Here is a 21811-nt window from a genome sequence, read left to right as displayed (position 1 = left end):
CTGTCCCCATTCCCACAGTTAAAGAATTAGGAGTGGAAGCCAAATGTGTTTTTCAAAACCAAGTAGAATGCACGTCCCTGACCCAGATTCTTGCTCACGCACTGACTCAATGGTTTATGAATGGCTATTTCAATATAAATAAGTTACTTGGGAAAGAAAATCACACTGCAGGTAAACACAGAGGTTGAATTTGGCTGATCCCCAGAAACTTCTAGATATTTAAGCACTAATGAGCCCAGACTCAAATCCCAGGCTGCAGATACACCTGGCACACAGTAGGCACTGAAGCAGTGCTAGCTGTTACTGCTGTTACAGGTAAATCACAGGCGGGGCAGGGGCGGGAGTGAAGAGTGGAGGAGCTCATCAGAACTGTGTCTCATCACATCACTGCAAAGGCCCCCAGTGGACGAAGACCCTGCACCCTGCCCAGCGCACAGTGAGGCAGCCCTCGAATAAAGAGCTCTCAATGGCACGAAGTGGAGCTGCACACTCTAGAAAGCAGCAGGGTGAGGTTAAGTGACTTACCTCGGCTACAAAGTGAATCCCCAGCGGAGCAGAAACCTCATCCAAGCCCCCAGGGCCCCACTCTTGATAGTATCTCTCTCCTAGATCCTGCTGCCTCCTCAGTGAAGGCAGACACTTCAAATGGAAGAGTCAGCTCGGTAGTCTGGCCTGCTAATAGAGGCAGCAGCGAGGCTGCCGCGCATCCTCTGAAAAGATTTAACGCCAGAAATGTCTGAAACAGAACAGAGGCCTCGGAGGTCACTTGCCCCGTCCTGTCCCGCAGGGATCAGTCCTGCCCTTCTTAGAGATCTCTGGAGAATGGCCCGAGGCCAGACGGCCTCCCACCGGCCGCCACCTTCTGCTGGTAGCTAAAGTGCGAGCCTGTGAATCCCATTAGCCCCACCCCTGCCCCAGCCCACGCTCATTCTCCTCTGTCTTTCCCTCACCCCACTGTTTCAAAGACTGAAATCCTATACATTCTACAAGTCTTTCTCTATAGCATGCCTCGTTTTCCCCTATCACATTCTGTAACAGCACAGCGAGGGGCTTCAGGGTTTAACTGTTGCTGATCTCCCCTCTGAGGAAGCACCCGGCGACTGTCTCAGAGAAGAACATTTGGGGCTGCCATTATTCGTTAGTTAATCACCCACATCCCTTCCTCCCTGCCTTCCTTGCTCACAGGACTCTGATCCTAATGACCTTCCTCCCCTCAGAAAAGATGGTTGATCTCAAGTTCAGGGTAACTTCTAACGTGCCTACAGCGATCACAGAGACCCCCTTCCTCCTGCCAGGGGTTAACTTTAGATGCAGTGATGTACTGGGTTCTGGCCACTGAGTGAGACACAGTGGAAGCCTGTCTTATAGAAAGGTTTCTTTCTTCTTAAAGAGAGACATGTAGAAAGAGACCTTCTCTCTTCCCCTAGACATTGTCAGATCTCAAAATCACGCTGGGAAAGGTCACAAAGGGAGTCGGCCTGCTGTTCTGAGGATGGCAGAGCAAAAGGTGGAAGGAACCTGGGTCTATGAAGTCATCTTTCAGCTACTGAATTAACCAACCCTAGAGTCACACTACCTGGTGACTTCTTGTTAAATGACATGATACATTTTCCTTTATTATTATAAAGGCTACTTTAAAGGGCAGTTTCTGTCCCTATAGCCAAAAGCACCTGATTAGCAATCTCTTTTCTCAATATGGTCTTAGCATTTAAATGATGCGACAGAATAAAACCACCAATTTCCAAACTACACTAGGACCAACATATTATACATAAGCATCAATGTTAAGCATTTTAGAATGGAAATTGAACTCCCTCTGCTTCTAAAAAGTAAACCCATGGTGTCAGACCAGAATAAAGGGCCCTGAGGTAGATGGGAAGGGTTTTTAGGATGTTCAATGGCTCCGGGGAAAGGATAACCATGTAGTGTCCCTTTGTTTATCAGGAAATCCAGCAGGCTCCCTGGGATATGGAGCAGCTGAATATTAGCCCAAGGCCACGTTCCTTTCCCTGTGGTGGTGTTTAACTGGCTCTTCAGCAAACTGTTCTTGAGATCTGAACCCTGGCCACAGGCTAATTCTCAGAGTTCGGCTCACGAAGTCCCTGCATTGCCCTGATAGAGATGCTGAGTCCCACAGTCCACTGTCCCCTCCCTTCTGCAGTGGCACACGGGGTCCTCTCACAGGAGCAGCGTACTTGGATGGAACACAGAACATAAGACACCAGTACCGAGGTGCCTCGTCACATCAGAGTGGGACCAAAACCATTTATTTTATCATTAGAGGACTGCCAGGTGCAGATATTGGCTGTAATCTTTACATTGGCACACCTTCCACCTTCAGCACTTGAGTATGTGTTTTATATTAGGCAATAGTTTCTTTTTTAACAATCAGGTTCATAAATATTTTCCTTTTGCTTTGAAACTAGAGTAGTCCCTCGATAAAATGAGGTCTCACATGTCAAGACCTAATCAGAAAAATAGGGTCCCTCCCTAAATCTGGAAGCCTTATGCGGTAGCTCTCTGGGACCTGCTGCAGAACTTTGCAAGTTCGGATGGAATTTAGGGGATGGGGTGGTAGGGGGCGCTGTGAGAAGGAGGTGGGAGCAATGGAGCTATAATAGTATGCTCCATTTCCATGCATGGAGCTATAACAGAATGGTCGGCTACCTCCCAACCTCCAGCCTCAGTGACACCAAATGCCTCCTCAAAAGTACTGTCACCAGCCCTGACCAGTGTGGCTCGGTTGGGTGTTGTTCCATGAGGTGAAAAGTCAGTGTTCCACAAGGTGAAGGTCGCCTGTTTGATTCCAGGCCAGAGCACAAACCTGGGTTGTAGGCCTAGTTCCCCGCTGAGGGGTGTGCGAGAGGCAACTGATCGAAGTATCTCTTGCACATCGACGTTTCTCTTCCTCTTTCTCCCTCCCTTCCCCTCTCTTTCCAAATAAATAAGTAAATAAAATCTTTTTAAAAATACTGTTACTGCAACACCCACCATCACCACGATAGCACATTAATAGCCAAGGGAAGAAAAGATGCAACCATAATTGCTGCCATTTACTGATCTCTACTATGACCTCAGCCTGTGCCAGACAATTGCATATGTTGTTTCGGTTAATCATCCTGACTCTGAGAGACAGGTACAAATTCCACTCTTACGATGAGGAAGCTGCGACTGAAGAAAACAGAAGTGAGCGTGCCTGAAATTACACTGGTAGTCAGTGGTAGAGCTGGGATTCAAAGTCAGGCTTGTCTTTCTTAAAAGGCCATGCATTTCCCAAGATACGACTGAAGTGGTCAGCTTGGGCACAGCGCCTGATGCTTTACCTACGTCATTCTACTGAGTCCTCACAATGTCCCTAAAAGGGAAGCACCAGCAGGCCCACTTTGCAGAAGAGGTTTACACGGTCATCTGGTCATGGTGTGGAGGAGGTGGAGCGGGTCCACCTCTCTCACTTGGAGACCCGTGTTGCTCTCAAGTGAGAAGACTGAGACTGGGGTAAGAGAGCAAACCACCAACTACCATCTAGCCGCAGAGGAGGAGAAAACAACATGAATTTTCAAATCCCAGCTCTCTGAGAAAAAAGCACCAAAGACCTGGACCACATCTCTGTCCATTTTCATGCGATATGCGGGCTGATATTAAGTATGAACCAATTTTCTTCTCATTGGTAAACTATCACCTCAGGGCTCCTCCTGAGGGTTGTTGTCCCCACAACCCTGCCCCCGCACCTCCCAGAACAAATCACAGTCCGGCAACCAAAGGGTTCTCCTGGCCCAGCAGGGGGGCCCAGCCTAAGGGAGCATCCATTCTGATCCGGGGGCCTGAGCCTCGTACCAGTCTCTCAGTAGTTTGATGTGACGCCTGCCTATAAGACCCTTCCACCCAGTCACCTGCAGCTATCAAGTACCTAGCAGCCAGCTCCCACTCTTCCACTTGAGCTGGCTGTGAACCCATCACTGCCTTTCAGTTTTTAAGCCTCAGTTGTGTTTACAATGGTGGCCTTTAAAAACAATGCAAAAAAAATGCACTGATGATTTATGTTCACATTCCTTAGAGAGTCAAGGCTGGGGAACTGGGCTCTTTCTAGATTCCAAGTCGCCACCCCTGCCAGAGCTGAAGACCTCTCTGTTGGGATAAACTGATGAATCAAATACCTGGGATGCCCAGAGCAGAAAGGGATGTGTGGGCAGAAGGCGGAGGAGCAAGGTGGGCAGGAAGAGGAAACCAAGGCAGAAAGTGGCAGATGAGTGGGCCGGGAGCCGGGGACAGAAAAGGGCCCAGCCAAGTGGAGGGGTCTGCACAGCAGGGGCTGGAGGTCCTGGGTCTTAGGGATTCTGTTGCAACACACACAACCCACAGATAGGGAAAAAACTCATGCTTCTGCATGTTATGGAGTCCCACCAACACTTAAATTCCAATAGCAATGATGACATTACTCAGGAAGGGAGGGATGTGCTGTACCAGTGAGAAGTCCACAGCCCTGGAGGAACCTGATTATCTTCAGCAGGACACCTCCTAATGCCAGCTCTAGCCTCGTCTTGGCGGATGGTTGCTGGACCCTATTAGGCAGAGCCACGCTGGCACTGGTTCTGTTACTAACTCACATTTACCTCCTCCGCTAAAAGCAGACACGCCGAAGCTTAAAGCAAAGAACGGGGAAGAGTAAAGCAATTTATTTTTTGTTCTTTTTCAGATGATGTTATATTCGATATGGTGACTTTAGGACTTCTTCAAAGTTTGTTACTCAAATAAGTTCTGATTTTGTTTGTTTGTCTGTTTGCTTGGCAGTCCAGCAGCCATGTCCCCATCGGCCGGGCCCCGGCCCCTATGTGAGCAGCAGCGGGTGGTGGCAGGTGCCCACTGGGAAGTGGAAAGCTCCATTTGGACTTTCCTCGGCTAAGAACATAAGGTGCTAAGAGAAGCATGTGATTCTGTCTCCGCCAATCAGACACGCTGACCAGGCTGCAGGATGCCTGGAGGTTCCAGGGTCACACCTGCAACATTGACCAGCTTGGTCCTGCTGGAGGGACTTTGTTGGGATCTCTGCAGAGTCCCCTGTTCATTCAGCCTCCTGTCCAATGTGTGTATAAGGGCCCAAATTCTCCCTACACCCTCATGCCCATTCTTCCAGCCCCTTCCCCCACTCAGCCAGCCAGACTTGCATTCTGTTCTCTGCCACCCCAGAGGCCAAACACATGATTTGCAACAATCTTAAAGGGCTACAACCAGCATTCTTGATGCCAGGACTCAAAGGAAGCTGGCATAGACCCACTGTCCCCAAAGACTGGGATCTTTCAGAAGATCCTGAACCTTCTGAGAAAGATCTGTGTCTTCCTGGAATGCTGTGTGGGCCCACAGCATTCTGAGAACAGCCCAAGTCTCTCATCATGTTCAGACAACCTGTGAGTCTCCAGTCCCACAAGTAAAGCTCAGCAGCAGTGAGAAACAGTGAGAACACATCACTAGAAACATTCCAGCACAGGCAGAGAGCAGAAGAGGGAAGCTTGTCCTGGAAAGAGTGAAGTTAACATAAAGATGCCTTCCAACCCAAAGTTTTCAAATCTCCTACCTGGATAAGGAGTAACCATGGCAATAAACAGAAAAACTGTGACTGGTTGTTGAAAATAGAGAGTATAGCCACTGTCAGGATGAAAACTGTTTTCCAGAAGGGAACTGGAAAGGAAGGGGTGTGAGGAAGGTAAGTAGCTCGAAGAATTCACAGGCATCTGTTTTGAAAACGTGCAAAAAAAAATTCCATTCAGTGTCAGGTCAGAAAGATTTCAGGCTTGCTCCTCGTGAAATTGTGGTATCAGAAAACATCTTCAAATCTGCACCTGAGTATCAGCTTAAATGTAATAAAGATGTTAAATACCTACTTGAGCCAAAAAAGAAGGGGTGGATTTTACAGAAACCTGGTCTGACAAAAAATGATAATTCTGACCCAGATCCCTTTGCAAAAGACTGAATCTCTCAAAACCAGTCTTCCACAGCCAAGCATAAAACAAAGCATTTCATTCAGGGAAATTTCAGATCATGACACCAGCATCATTTATTTGACCCACTCCCCACACTGCCTTGCCACGTTACTCACATTGTGTAGCGCGGCCTCCCTCTCTAAATAAATGCAGTGTCCCTGGAGATGTGAGGGCATGCCTGGCACACGAGAATCTGGAGTCTCAGTGAAGGTGAAGGCAGGGTGACAGGGTAGAATGTTCTCCCTTCCCTCAGGTGACAAGGATGAAAGGGAATGCAAGGTACTCTCATTAAAAGCAATGAGCTAAAGACACTAAATGTTTCGATTCAAGCCATAAGGATTAAACCATAATCTTAACATTTATTTCAATATTTGGACATACAATCTGGAACTCATTTATTTCTTCAGCCAATATTTAATGAGCTCTTATAAGTGCAATTAAAAATGAATAAGACAGTATCTGCCTTTCAGTGCTAGTCTAGGAAGATAAAATTAATTTTAATAAGATAAATACCATATTGAAGGTATTGTGAAAGTTGTGATTATTTGAAGCAGAGCAAATCAGGGTAGATGTATATGCCTTACACATAGAAGATACTAAATAAGTGGATGGATGGGTGGGTGGGTGGGTATGTGGGAGGGCTAGGTTTATATAATTAGAGAAAAGGGGTTAGGAAATTCCAGCCAAGAAAACCAGATAAGCTAAGGCAAAGAAGCAGGAAAGTGCCAAGCATGACGTGAGACCCCAGGGCTGGAACATCAGGTCAACCGAGAAGATACACTCCAGCATAAAGCAAGAAAACAGGCTGGAGCCTGGGCGTGAGGGCCATGAGGCCTCACCAGTGAGTTCAGAGAGGGAGTGGAACCCAACTACCAGGTGAAAAAGGAGATCCTAGAAGCCTTCTGAATGGAACAGAGGAGTATTTATTACACACTCACTAAGTACCAGGCTGGAGTTGAGTGTTTTTTTAAACAAAAATATTTCAAACACGTAAGTAAAGATAAGGTTACTTTACATAAGTAAAAATAGAAGAAGCACTCATATACACCCAGCTTTGTCAAAATTGAACATTTTGCATTAATAGCTTCATTTTATGAGAAATAAATTGCTTATAATTGAAACTCTCTGTGTATTAGTCTCCATTCCATTCCCCTTCCTCAGGTATTCACTGTACTGAATTTGTTAATCATTCCCACGCATATTTTAATATTTTTGATAAAATTTATGCATAAACTGGATATTTATACATCCATGTATATGCATGCATATATGCATATATAAAATGTAATATGTGTAAATGATACTGTCAGGCATGTTTCTAAATTTTATATAAATGGTTTCATATATATTGTGCAGTTTGCTTTTTTCACTCAATATTTCTTAGATTTTTCTATGATGTTACAAATGCAGTTCTTCTTTTTTAAAATATTTTATTTATTTATTTTCAGAGAGAGGGGAAGGGAAGGAGAGAGGGAGAGAAATATCAATGTGTGGTTGCCTCTCACATGTCCCCCACTGGGAACTGGCCTGCAACCTAGGCAAGTGCCCTGACTGGGAATCGAACCACGATCCTTTGCTTCACAGGCCCACGCTCAATCCACTGAGCTACACCAGCCAGGGCCAAATGCAGTTCTAATGTATTGGCTTTAACTGCTGTATAATATTTCATTGAACATCCAATCTCCTTTCAATGGATGTTTTTGTTATTTCCGATGTTCCTGTCACTAAAAACAATGCTGCAAGGGACATTCCTGGCATCGTGGAACTGCTGGGTGGCAGGTGTACAGTACACATTGGCAACTTTGATATTGCTACCCTGCTCTCTAAAGAGGGTGGACCAGTTTACACATGGACTAGCAATGAGTTGTTATTGCTTGACATATTTGCCCCCATTTGTGCTCCACGATAGACATGAAACAGTATTCGGTTGTTTTAATTTGCACATCCTGAATTGCTAATGAGGTCGAACATCTTTTGATATATTTATTGGTCTTTTGATTTCCTGCTTAGAAAATGCCTGTTCATATTTTTGCCCATTTTTAAAAATTGGGTCTTCTTCCCCCTTATTGGTTTGAAGGAGGTTCTTTTTTTAAAATATATTTTATTGATTATACCATTACAGTTGTTCTATTCCCCCCTTCATTCCCCATCCACCCGCACACTCCCTCCCCCACCCTTCTCCCCCCTTAGTTTATAACCACGTGTCTCAACTTCTTTAGATTCTATATTTCCCCCACTATTCTCACCCTCCCCCCTATCTATTTTCTACCTACCATCTATGCTATTTTCTGTGCCTTCTCCCCCCTTCTCCTCCTCCCACTCCCCTGTTGCTAACCCTCCATGTGTTCTTCATTTCTATGGTTCCACTCCTGATCTAGCTGTCCTCTTGGTTTGCTTTTGTTTTAGGTGTGGTTGTTAATAACTGTGAGTTTGCTGTCCTTTCACTGTTCATATTTTTCATCTTCTTTTTCTTATATAAGTCCCTTTAGCATTTCATATAATAAGGGCTTGGTGATGATGAACTCCTTGAACTTGACCTTATCTGAGAAGCACTTTATCTGTCCTTCCATTCTAAATGAAAGTTTTGCTGGATAAAGCAATCTTGGCTGTAGGTCTTTGGATTTCATGACTTGGAATACTTCTTTCCAGCCCCTTCTTGCCTGTAAGGTCTCTTTTGAGAAATCTGCTGACAGTCTGATGGGTACTCCTTTGTAGGTGACTGTCCCCTTATCCCTTGCTGCTTCTAGGATTCTCTCCTTCATTTTAGTCTTGGCTAATGTAATTATGATGTGCCTTGGTGTGTTCCTTCTTGGGTCCAACTTCTTTGGCACTCTCTGAGCTTCCTGGATTTCCTAGAAGTCTATTTCCTTTGCCAGACTGGGGAAGTTCTCCTTTATTATTTGTTCAAATACATTTTCCACTCGTGGCTGTTTCTTTCCCCTGAAGGAGGTTCTTTATAATATAATCATTTGTTAGTTATATGCCCTACAAATAACTGAACATAGTTTGTAGTTTTTAATATTGGTTTTGGTGTGTATATTTCTATTCCTAACTACAACTCATGAAATACAATATATATCATCAACTCCATTTTATAGAGGAAAAAAGTATCCTTCATGACCTGTCTAAAGGCCCTTAGTCTGAATAGGAAGGGCCTACAACTTAAGCCCAAGTCTTCATGATCCTAAGTAAGACCCTTGCTTCCCCCACCTATATACACTTCTGGACCATCTAATCTAGATCAGGTAAGAACTGATCGTTCACAGCTGTACCAACAGGTGGCAGTGGGAATAGAAAAGAAATGAAGTAAGGATTATTGGTGGGGAAAATTCAACAGCAACTGACCAATGAATGACTGGATGACAGGGCCAAGGACAAGGGTAAGACATTGTCCAGGTGGAGGCAGTGGTACCATGAAGGATCTAGAGACACAGGAGGAAGGCATGTGCAGGCTGTTTTTAAATGAGCTGAACCAAAATGCTGGTGTGAGATCATGTGGGAAATGTAGTAGGAAACTTAGAAGCCGTCAGCAGAGAACTCCCTGCAGCCGAAGGTCTGGGTGAACTTCCACTGACAAAGAACATGAAGTGCTGAAGTCCGGCTCTGGTGCCCCCACCCCTATGGACCTGTTAAACTTCCCTAGAACTCATCTCACACTAACCTCTTCCTTCAGTATCTGACACTGAGCACAACGTCAAGCTCATAATAAGCATTTGATAAATGCTTGCTAAATGAAAACAGTTATGCTCCTTATCTACATCTCTTGTGGAAACCCCTATAGTCCAGAAATTTTTGGCTCTTAGGAAAGTAATTGAATGCAACATGCCCACTGGGGTCAAAGGTGTGACCCTGTTCTGCAGTTAAGTACAAATATTCACCATTAAGTGGGATAGAGAAAGGGCATAAATACCCTTACACCCTTTTAAGGTTGTGTTTGGCTGCCAAATGAACTTGTGCCAAGGTTTTAAAAAAAAACTTTCATGTTTTGGAATGTGGAATTGCATTTGTTTAAATTTTTCTAACTACAGTGCAGTGAGAAATATATTTCCCACTAAAATTCACAACACACATAAACACTCACCTATGAATGTAAAACTGAAACACAAGTTTTACTAAATAACACTTAGCCTTACTATGTGTGAAACCCTGGTACTTTTAATTTTATTCTATTTGTTCTATTTTCAGAATTCTGATTGTAGCTGATTCAATTAAGATTAAAGGTCACTACTGCGTGGTGACCTAAAATTTGAAAAATACTGCCCATGAGCCCGGCACAGCACTCTGCACACAAGAGAGATTGGCTAAGTATCTGTTGAGCAAAAGGAAGAGTGATAATTGTTCAAACAGCACTATGGACTCCGCACACAGAATGCTTTGACCTTGAGACCCTCTCTAAATTTGGGGTGGTTAGGGGAGGACCCTGGTTGGAAAGATCTGTATGCTCTGCAAGCTATGATAGGAGAAACACTGCTGGGGACAGGGGCGGAGGTGGGACATCATGGGTGATGAAAGATTATGAGGAGACATGGCCTAGTGCCCTTTGCCAAGAGCTGTCCATGGTCCTGCCCTGCAAAGACCAGCAGGTAGTCTGGAAAGAGGTCCAAGGATAAACTCTTCCTCCCTGATGGTGATCAAGAAGCTCACTTTGTTCAGCTTCTGGAGGAACCTCAGCCAGAAAAGAACTCAGGAGCCCTTTCAACCTCTTTCAAGTTTTCTGGCCCGAATTAATCAATAAATCAGTGTTCAGCATGGCTCATCAGAGCTGAAGGAGGCTAGTTGGTCTCACAGAAGGCAGTGTCAGGTGAGGTCAGGGTGGCTGGCCCAGGGCTCTCAGCACAGGGATACTGGCTTGGCTGCTTGAACACCCACCCCACAGCCCTGCCATGCCCACAGTGGCCAAGGCTACTGCCACCCCGGCCTTCTCATCCACTGCTTGTCTCAGGTCCTAACCTCAACCACAGCACAAGGATGGCCATGCAAGGAAAATCTCTCTGGAATGAGTTTGGTGCCTTCCATGCTTCAGCGCTCCCCTGCAGACCAGGTTTTGCCCTGACAGCACTGGTTCCCTCCCACATACTTTTAGCCTCTTAGTTATAATAAACACTTTTGGCAAAATGACCTTTCTTTAATTTCTTCTTGAAATTACCTAAGTGTATTCAAATGTGGTTTAGGCATTTTACATAGAAAAATGATATAAAAAATAGTGTGGTAGCTATTTCAGGCTGCAAGCATCTCTCCCTTCTTTGATTTCTTTTTTTTTAAGATTTTACTTATTTATTTATTTTTAGAGATAGGGGATGGGAGGGAGAAAGAGAGGGAGAAAATATCAATGTGTGGTTGCCTCTCACATGTCCACTACTGGGGACCTGGCGTGCAACCCAGGCATGTGCTCTGACTGGGAATCGAACCAGTGACCCCTTGGTTTGCAGGCTAGTACTCAATCCATTGAGCCACACCAGCCAGGGACCTTTTTTGATTTCTTACAAATAATAAATGTATTATCTGCTACACAAAATTTAGCATTTTCTAACCACCTTCTCTGCCATTTCTCACTTTCCAGAAATTACAAGAACCAATAAATCTTTACCATACTCAGTGGACACTCCCATTGGGGACAAGCCCCAGAGGACAGCAGTGGGCCCCTCCTGACTGTGGATTCAAACCCCCTACTCCTCAGCATTGGGGTACTCCATCATCTTCCCCACTTCAGTCACCTTTAGGTTTGACCTCACTCGCCCTTTCCTGCTTTAGCTCCTGGGGTTCCCGCTTCCTGGCCTGTCATCCTAACACGTCCTTGTGATGAGTGGCCCAGCCTTCAGAGCCCCATCCCATCTAAATGCCCATCCATCTTCTTTAGTGAGACCCCTGTGCTCTCAGTGTCCTCACATTCTGCCATGAAGTCTAGTTCGTTGTGACCATGTCTGCCTCCACAAACAATGTCAGGGCAATGCCATCTGGGCTGGGCCCTGGAAAAGCAAAATCTGGGCAGGAGGAATAACAATAGCAAAAAAAAAGAGGAGCTGTGCACAGTTGCACTTAGACATAGCCAGTGCTTCTAATACCAGCTAAGGAGCAGCTAGAAAAGCAGCAAACAACTGTTGGCCATTTTCCACCGGTTTGTCTCCTCTCCTCCTCAAGACAATCCTGTCGGTCACCTCCAATTCATGTATGAACAAAGTTGAATATCTTAATACAGACAGCACTTTCAGGGATCATTAAGCAACAACAACAACAAAAGAGAAAAGCAAACTTCAAGAGAAAAATGGGCCAAAGACCTAAGAGGCATCTCACAAAAGAAAGGAATGTCTTGAAATTCAGTCACACTGGCGATCAAATATATGCATATGGGAACAAAGGGATATCATTTTAAACTGTCAGAGAGGAAAAGTTTAAAAACAATACCAAAAATAGCCAGAGTGCACTGTCAATTAAGAGTATAAATTGGACAACTGTTCTGGAACATGCTTCGCTAATATATATCAAAAAGCATCATTCATCCAACAAATATTTTAAATACCTTTTTTGAGTTGATAATTCCATGTCTCAGCATTTATCCTAAAGGAACAATCAGAGCAGTGCATCGAGTTTTGGTACAGGACTCTTCCTTGCAACATAACACACTAAACCACAGGCACAAAATAAATGGTCACCAATAGGGATGACTGGATATACTATACAACATGACACTATCAGAATGCTGGAAAATCAAGGTCTCCCTGTTTTTGAGCTGAATAAGATACCAAGTGAATCAAATCTTTCTGTGCTACCATTGAATTGTTTAGCAGCAAATGTTTGAGACAATTTGGAAAAGGAAGATGGACCAAGACCAATAATAAAGCAGGCTTTTCCTGGTGTGTGGGGGAGGTGAGGATAAGCAATTGTGAAAATAAAAGGCCAGATCAGATTCACTTTGCCTCCAGGGCTAGCGAGGTCCCCTCCCATCTGCTGGGGCCCAGGACTCAAGCTCACAAATGCCACACTGGATTTCCATGCTTGTATCTTTCTCTTCGTTTGACAGTATTTAGCTACTTCTCGGCATACAGCATATGAAGAATAAGCATAATCAAGACCTCACTGGAAGTTACCCAAAGAGCAAATTCCAATCTAGCTGGAATAAAGATGTTTCCGGATGGCAAACTTTGAGTGAGATGTAGCCCCCTTGCATATGATTTGCACATTTTTTGTACCGTCTGACACGAACAGTGCTCTATAAATCAATGCCACACAGAGCTCTTAAGATCTTCCAGAAAACAGAAGGCAGCTTACAGTCAGGTTAAATCTGACATTCCCAAAGACAGTTAGTCACTAGCAGGGCACTCGCCATCTCCGTCTTCTTGTTGCCTACAATGACAAGTCTAAGAACTTCACAATAACCTCTACGTCACCCAGTACATTAGCTCTCCCCCATAAGAACTCAGGAGACACAATAACAAGAGATGTGTGTATTTTCTCTGTGGGGCTTCCAAAATGTCATCCTAATTCCACCTCCCCACTCGCTCCCCACTTCCCCATTCATGACGCAACAGCCAAATGAGTACTTGTGTAATAAAAACACTCCCTGAGGAGTTAGAAAACTTGGCTCCAAGCAAAACATTAGACAACGCGCCTCTTAAAACTTTTATCACATGCAAAAGAAGGTAACACCAGCAGCACCCTCAACTCACAGGGTAGTTACAACGTTTGCATTAAAAAGGGCACGAGGAAGTTCTTGGAAGGCTACAACCTTGCTATTGTGTGTAATATGTGGCCCAGTGCTACCAGCTTCACCTGTGAGCCTGTTAGAGAAACAAGTTTCCAAGTCCCACTCCAGAAATACTGAATCTGACTTTGCAGTGGAACTAGGTGCCCCCCTGCCCCACTCCCCAAACACACTTCGAAAGGTCTGAGCTGGAGCATTATTTCTGAAAGCCGCATGTGAGCTAGGGGACCCAGTGCACCAGATGAGTCCGAGGTCCTATTTTCACCAGTCTTTGGCTTTTTCTGATGGTATTAATACCATGTGCACTTTTCACCCTTAAAACCCTGGGTTGACAGTCAGAAAGCTCACTGTAGGGCTCTATCTCACTTCATCTCACAGGGATTCTGTCTGGACAGAGCTATGCCAAAAGGCTTCCCCTGTGCAAATCCTTGAGCTTCTTACGGGTTAGGAGTAAATGGTCTTGTATGTCTCTATGTTGTTTTCAATTAAATATTCCTCACAGAAAAGTTCAAGATACTTTCTTTAGAGGACTTGAAGGATTGATTATTTACTTATTGTTTGCATAAGTAAGTAATTTACTTAGAAATCGTGTTCCTTTACATTTTCATCAATTTGCATTGTTGGGGGAATAAAGAGTCTTCTTTATTCTTTTTCCTTCTTTTGAATCTTAAAGTTGAGGGGGAAACACAAATTTCCTTTTTCATTTTTTTTTTTGTGAAATAGACCTTCAGGCCTTGGAACTTTTTGGAATATCCACCCATAGAAACATTTTAAATTATTAGCTTCTGACTGTACTTGATAGAAGTCTAACATAGACAGTGGTCATCCTAAGAATGGTGGTTACTGGTATGGTCTACGAGAAAACAAGAGTCCCGAGAGGCATCCCCTCTCTTTCCTGAGCCCTGGGAGCACCTAAGCAAACCCGAGCGGGCAGATCACCATACTCCTATTTTTGCCTTCCTTCTGCCCGAAGACCACACGCTACACCCACAGATCACCACCTTCCCCACAAACACCTGAGCTCCACATGACAGCTCGCCTTGCCACTGGACAAAGTTTCCTCTCCTCCAGAGCTCTCTTCTTCACGGCGGGGTGGCAGGAGGGCAATCCTGTCCAACTAAACTCGGACTCTGAAAAACTCTAAGCTCCGTGAGTCCATCGAGTTGACTCTTGTAGTAACCCTGGCCTCTAGCATTATGACTGGCACTATAGCTGTTGCTCAATAATTATCTGCTGAAAGTATTAATCCACTTTCCATGAAATGTTTTTTAAAGGTAGTGCTTACTATTAGCACAAGTCACCATCCAATTGTGAAACGTTAGGCATAATGGCTTTAAGTGAACATCTCGGTAGAGAAGAAGCTGGAGACAGGAATGGCACTTCAGGACAGGAGCTCGGGCTCATCAGGCCCCGAGGTCACGGCCTCCTAGGTATCTGTCAGTATTTTAAGTCCTTGACTTCCTTCCAGACTCTTTAAAAGCTCCAAGTTTGCAACTCTTTCATGGAGGAGTGGCAGGGGATTCATCCTTTACTCACTCAAATATTATACAATTACTGAGTTTCAAATACATGTCAGGTACTAACTTTTGAAGAAACAGCCAAGACCAAATAAGGCCTGCCCTCTCTAAACGTATACCAAAGCAGACAAGTCCTTAATGTCAGATTTTGCTCATTGCTATGAGGAAGTAAGGAAGATAATGAAAGACGGGTCAGAGAAAACCTCTGATGAGGAGACATTTGAGCAGAGCTGAATGAAGCGAGAGAGCCATGGGAATACCTGTGGGGGAGAATTCCAGGCAAAGGCAACAGCAAGTGCAGAGACCCTGAGACAGAGAGGAATGTGACCCACCAGTGGGGCTGGCTGCCAAGGAGAGGAGGTGATAGACCAACAGCTACAATATTTAAGTAGCACTCATTTTTTAGGAGTGAGAATATGACTTCCACCTAAGCCAAGCCTTTCATAGAACAGGAAACGAAGTCTTTAACACTAGGTTCTACTCACTGTGTTTGGCGTACAATGGTTCAATCAGGAGTCATCTTATGAAAACTGGCTGGGGAGGATGGCCCAGAGAGAAGACAGCCACAGAGTAATCCAATCAGACCACCTCCAGAAGGTGCACTCCCCTGAAAGGGCTAAATAACCCATGGAACCCTTGTAAAGGGTTCCTACATTTGGGAATCAATCAGAATTTTGCAATGTGATTTGCAACATCTCGGCAAAAGGTGCTGTCTTTTTGATATGCCTAGTTACACTTAGAATCAAAGCATTTTCATGGGAGGAAACGAGGAAGCTCCATTTTTAGTTCGGCTGTGGTATGTGGTAATTGTCTTATATTCCAAAAGCTTCTGTGGCCTTGGCCTCAGAGGCGGTGCTCTGAAAGCTGCCTGCAAACCTGCTTCTGTAGCAGCGGGGGCTCCACTGCGGCTGCAGCACCGGGGGAGTGAGTTCCGGAGTTCCCTCTCCTGCCCCACAGAGAGACCAGCACCTCCCTCAACCCACTTTGTAAGGTCACCAAACAGATCTGAAGAGAGAAGCTGTTGCCAAAGCACTTTGAACACATGGTGCTCAAAGAAAGGAAGGGCTTGCAGTACTAAATTCTGGTACTGGTACCTCAGGTATAGGCATCCTCATTTTTCAGTGTTCACAGCTTTTCTCAAGTAGAAAATTGTGTAAGCGCAGAAATTATGCAGAGGGATGTTCACTGAAACTGTCCAGAGGAGTGAAAAGCTGGCAAGAACCTGAATGAAAACCGTAAACCAACCACTCAACTCGCAGCCACAGGGAGTTGGTTACATCCACGCAGCAGCTGTTCCAAAGGATGCTGTTCACGTGCGTATCGCACACAGCTGCTGCTGAGAACGAAGACTCTAAACTGACGATGATCAGAATAGCAGCAGTAGTAAAAGAGCGAAGTTTTTCCATGCCGCTGAAATTTTTACAAATCCTATCCTTTGATGAGAAGAAAGTTATCTGCATTTTGGAAAAGTGGGTATTGAGAGGTGGAAAAGAAGACATTACTAACCACCTTCTCTGCCACTCCTCACTTGCCAGAGATTACAAAACTGAGAACCCACAGAACCAATGAATATTTGCCATACTCAGTGGACACTCCCACCGGGGACAAGCCCCAGAGGACAGCAGTGGGCCCCTCCTGCCTGTGGATTCAAACCCCCGACTCCTCAGCATTGGGGTACTCCATCATCTTCCCCACTTCAGTCACCCTTAGGTTTGACCTCACTCGCCCTTTCCTGCTTTAGCTCCTGGGGTTCCCGCTTCCTGGCCTGTCATCCTAACACGTCCTTGTGATGAGTGGCCCAGCCTTCAGAGCCCCATCCCATCTAAATGCCCACCCATCTTCTTTAGTGAGACCCCTGTGCTCTCAGTGTCCTCACATTCTGCCATGAAGTCTAGTTCGTTGTGACCATGTCTGCCTCCACAAACAGTGTCAGGCAATGCCATCTGGGCTGGGCCCTGGAAAAGCAAAATCTGGGCAGGAGGAATAACAATAGCCACACGCTACCCCCCCCCCCCCAAAAAAAAGAAGCCCTGTGCACAGTTGCACTTAGACACAGCCAGTGCTTCTAGTACCGGCTATGGAGCAGCTGGGAAAGCAGCAAACAACTGTTGGCCATTTTCCACTGGTTTGTCTCCTCTCCTCCTCAAGACAATCCTGTTGGTCAGCTCCAAGTCAGGGATGAACACGGTCTTTCTCAAATCTCACTTTTAAGATGAAATAGACTCTTATCTCCCATTTAAACCCGGAGACCTGCTCCTTTAGTCCACACCACATCCTGAGCACATTCCCTCTGCTCTGGTCCATGTATTCCACAGGAGGGTGGTGCACTATATTGTCTGTTTACGTCGCTAGAACGTAAACTCTGCGCTTTGTGTGCTGGTCCCCAGGAGCCCAGGGCAGTGCCTGGAACACAGTAAGCATTCATCAATGTGTGGCAGGAATGTATGATTTCGTGAAATGCCATGTCCAACAACAACATCATGTTTCTCAAGTTCCCTTACCAAATAAATAGCTTTGGAGAAAATTACTTTGCTGTATGTAGACTCTCACACTGAAAAAGGCAGGGACCAATGGGGAGCAAGAATGGTGACAACTTCTAAATGTTTGAGAAATGTAGTCTGTTCATTCATTCAGTGGAGTCTAAAGATAGAAATTCTGCCCATTCAAAATGTGATGCTCACCTAGTGTAATCATGGTACCAGTGTAATCCTGTGGTAATATTTCATTCTTGCGAATTCAAGCTCCCATCAACAGAGGAGGACGAGGATGCAAATAGAACTGGAGGCCAGAGTTCAAGCAGTGCTCAGCCCTGACTCGTTTGGTCATTAAAACACCCCGGTAAGCCAACAGTGCCTGCACCCTTGTCCAGTATTAGTTGCTCTTTTAGTTTTTAGCTCAATCCCTTTGCCATTTCCCTTCTTGCACCTCTTGCTGATTCTTGCTCTCAAGGTCAAACTTTTAAGGTGGTCATGAAATTGACTACCAAAGGGAGCCAGGGGCAGACCACTTGGCAGGGAACGTTGAAAGGGCTCCTGGAATCCTTTGCCCCACTTGGGCCGAATCTATCCTTTTGTTTCATCAGAATTTAGGACTTACTTATTATACAGGGCGGAGCTAAAGTAGGTTTACAGTTGTTCACATGGAAAATACAATTAGTTAGTAATACAAGAAAAAACTGTTTTACGTATTCACAACTGTAAACCTACTTTGGTTCCACCCCATATACAATACTGAGTACGAAATGCAATTCCAGTCAGCTGCTGACAATTTTTTAGAGGAAATTAACCGCACTTCTTATCCTCAATTTTAACAGATTAAAAAAATCAACAGGGAGAAACTGTAACTTGCTACAATTAACTTCCTGGAAGGATGTTACTGAGAAACAACATGGAGCTGCTTGTGCGGGTAGGTGTGAAAAGCGATGCTCCAACATGCCTGCCTTACACGTTCTAAAATCACCCAGAAACCCAACTGCTCAGGTATTCATCTTGGCCCCCAGCCCCAACTCCAGAGAGCAGTCCTACTGAACCAGGGCGGACACTGCCTGCCAGGGACCGAGTGATCCAGGAACCATGTTCGCCTTCCTTCGGCCCGGTACTTATGAGTTAATTCCTCATTTCTCAAAGTGGGGAAAGTATGCCATTAATACAATTACATAAATGTTCTAGTATTTTTCTAGAAGATTCTAAAGTGGGGATTTCAACATTGCGTAACTCACTCGGTGATGTGGTTTTCAAAGGTCGAAATAAGACCTGAAGAGGCCACTCAAAAAGGTGAAGGAAATCCTAATTCCTAAGGCAAAACTTCGCAGGTACTATTTAACTAAAAATGTAACTTGGTTTGGAGCAAGAATGAGATAGATATTGAGGGGAAAAAATAATTTCCTGCTTATAACTGTGTCAAAGACCCACAGTATTGTGTGCTCTCTCCCCAAAATTAAAAATCTGCACACCTACCACAATTTTTGGCCATAGCTTAGGAGAAATTATTTCAATCAATATATATTGATCTATAATCTTTCCTCTGCTGCAAAATTGAGAATGTTCAAAATACTTAGTCCAAAATTTTCACAGCCAAGTTAACGCCTGCCAGTAGACAAAGTCCCAAAGCCCTCGCCTGTGGTTTTGCACCCGAGAGGAAGGATGCTGCGCAAGCAGCGAGCGAAGACCCAAACACCCCTCTCACCAAGTTCATTTTGTCTAGTACTTTTATTCTTGCTTTTGAGTCCCAGTGGATATAGAAAGCAGGTGTCTGCCTCACTAATCATAGCCCTACGTTTAATAATTCAAAGTTGGGCCTCCAAAGAGAAAGTCTCTAAGGAAAATCCTTAATGTAGAATATGGCAAGCTTTCCCCAATGAGCAATTCAGTAAGAATTTTCCAGCATCTTAGGTGATAAATGGAGGTCCTCTGGAGAACTGTGAACCACGACTAGAGCTCACTGGCGTTCTCTGAACTTGCCTACACGCACCCACTTACGAAGGGAGAACCTTCCACCTAAAGATGCTGAAGGAAGAAGTCTCAGTATCTTTCTTGGAAATTCACTCCGTGACATGTTTTCTATTACTTAGCACAGTGGGTAGCATGTAAGTGAACAAGATCTAAAAGTCAGTATTATTTAGCTTATTCTTAAAAAAAAAAGCCCTCCTACTGGGAAGATGAAGGTGATTACCGATTCATCCTTAGTTTCTCCTCCTTTAGGGTCCCCCTGTCCAGTTCTTTAAAGCTAATTAATAAAAATAACCTAGCTATACACGACTATGTTCACATGAGAAGTTAACCTTAAACTTGATAATAGAGATAAGCAGAAATAAAAATAAAATCAGTTATAACATTGCAGTGTTTTTGGTCATCTATTAGTGTAGAATTTCTTTGTAGACTGGCAACTATTTCACAGGAAGAAAAATTTCCTCCAAGTCTGCGTCATAATTCATCTTTGCATTATCTGAGGTGTCAGTTCATTTGCACACAGAGCTACTGGAATTCTGAGATTTCCAGACAACTGCTGGTTGAAACAGGATACTAGCTGTCCTTTTAACTGCCACACAAGGTTTTAAAGATGCCTCCCATTGCACAGAAAAACCCAGGATAACAATCCAAACCCTCCTGACTGTCCTCTGGCACCTAATCAGTGTCCTAGAGGTACAGGCTGGGAGACGAACAGGACACTGATCAGCCATCACGTGCTTCCAAGAAACGGCAGCTCCCAGCCTCTCGATACCACAGACCAATACAAATGTTTCAAGATGTCTTTAGGGAACGTGGGATGACACGTGTCTTACGTGTCTCGTGTCCTTACAAATAAGGACATAGGAAGATGTACAAGTTTAAAAAACACTCTTTACTGGAAAAGAAATGTGAAGTCCTCACACGTCTCCCTCTTCTCTCTCAGACGCCCACCCACCACTCAGCTGGTCACTCAGGAACGGTGGAGACAAACTTGCAGCACCAAGCACAGCTTGCACATGCTGAGCCACCCCACTGCTGATCCCAGATGGGGGTCTTCCTTCTCCCTTGAAACTACACATCCCACCCCCACTCCCTTCTTTCTGACCCGCCACCATCACCTCAGCCAGAAAGAGGTTGTAAACCAAGCAGACCATCACACGGACAGGTCTTTTTGTTCATTTCCTTAGCTCGCAGCACATTATTTAACTTTCTTTTGTTGAACAAAAATTTAATTGCTAAAATCTCCTTTGGAGTACAAGGCTACTTTATTTGGACAGTTTGCCACATGCGTAGAAAAGCTCAATGCGCGCTTCCAGCCAGCACCACCCCAGCGCTCTGTGAACACGGCCAAGGGCCCGGGCTCGACCTGAAGATGTGGCCCTGGTTCACGATGTTTTTGTAAACACATCAAAGTACCCCTAAGAATATCTGCACTTTACGTGAAAAGTAAAAATAGTACCACACACTGTAAAACTTTACTGAATAATTTCGAACTATTGGGTGTTAAATAATGACACCACTAAAGTTTAGTATTTATTAGAGCCAGTAAATTATTACATGTAGTAAATACTTCCACACAAAACATACTTGCACGTGTTCTACATTTAGAGTAATACACATTATAAACATGTCAGGGTGATTTGGTAAAGTCTTTTTTTTTTTTAAGTAAAACATACCCAAATAGCCAATGTAGGGAACACTTTTTTTTCTGGACAAATCCTGCTTTAAAAATCTTGTTGAGGCGGGAAGTAGTGGGGAGAAAATGCAGACAACTGTAATTGAACCACAATAAACCAATAAAAAATCTTATTGACATGACCACTTCCTCTGCACATGATTTGTTTTTACTAACACCCAGAAGGAACCTGTGGGTCTCCTCGACCACCTCACTCTCCCAACTACAGGCACCAGCAAACTCAGAGACGTCGGCTCTGGTTCCTCCCATGCCAGAGGCACGAGGAGGTCCACTCCTGGCCTCAAGAGAACAGGGTGCTGGAGAGGGAAAGTGGACACCCAGGCCCAGCAGAGTACTACACAGAGCGAGGGACCACAGTGGAAAAGCTTGATTTTAAACACATAGCAATGAATTTTTATTTTTATTTATTTTTCTTTTTTTTAAGATTTTATTTATGTATTTATCTTTAGAGAGGAAAGGAAGGAGAGAAGGACAGA

The sequence above is a fragment of the Sturnira hondurensis genome, unplaced genomic scaffold (genome assembly GCF_014824575.4).
Source record: "Sturnira hondurensis isolate 20B ecotype Veracruz unplaced genomic scaffold, ASM1482457v3 Scaffold0003693, whole genome shotgun sequence".
Taxonomy (NCBI): domain Eukaryota; kingdom Metazoa; phylum Chordata; class Mammalia; order Chiroptera; family Phyllostomidae; genus Sturnira; species Sturnira hondurensis.
Note: the sequence above shows the minus strand (reverse complement) of the source record.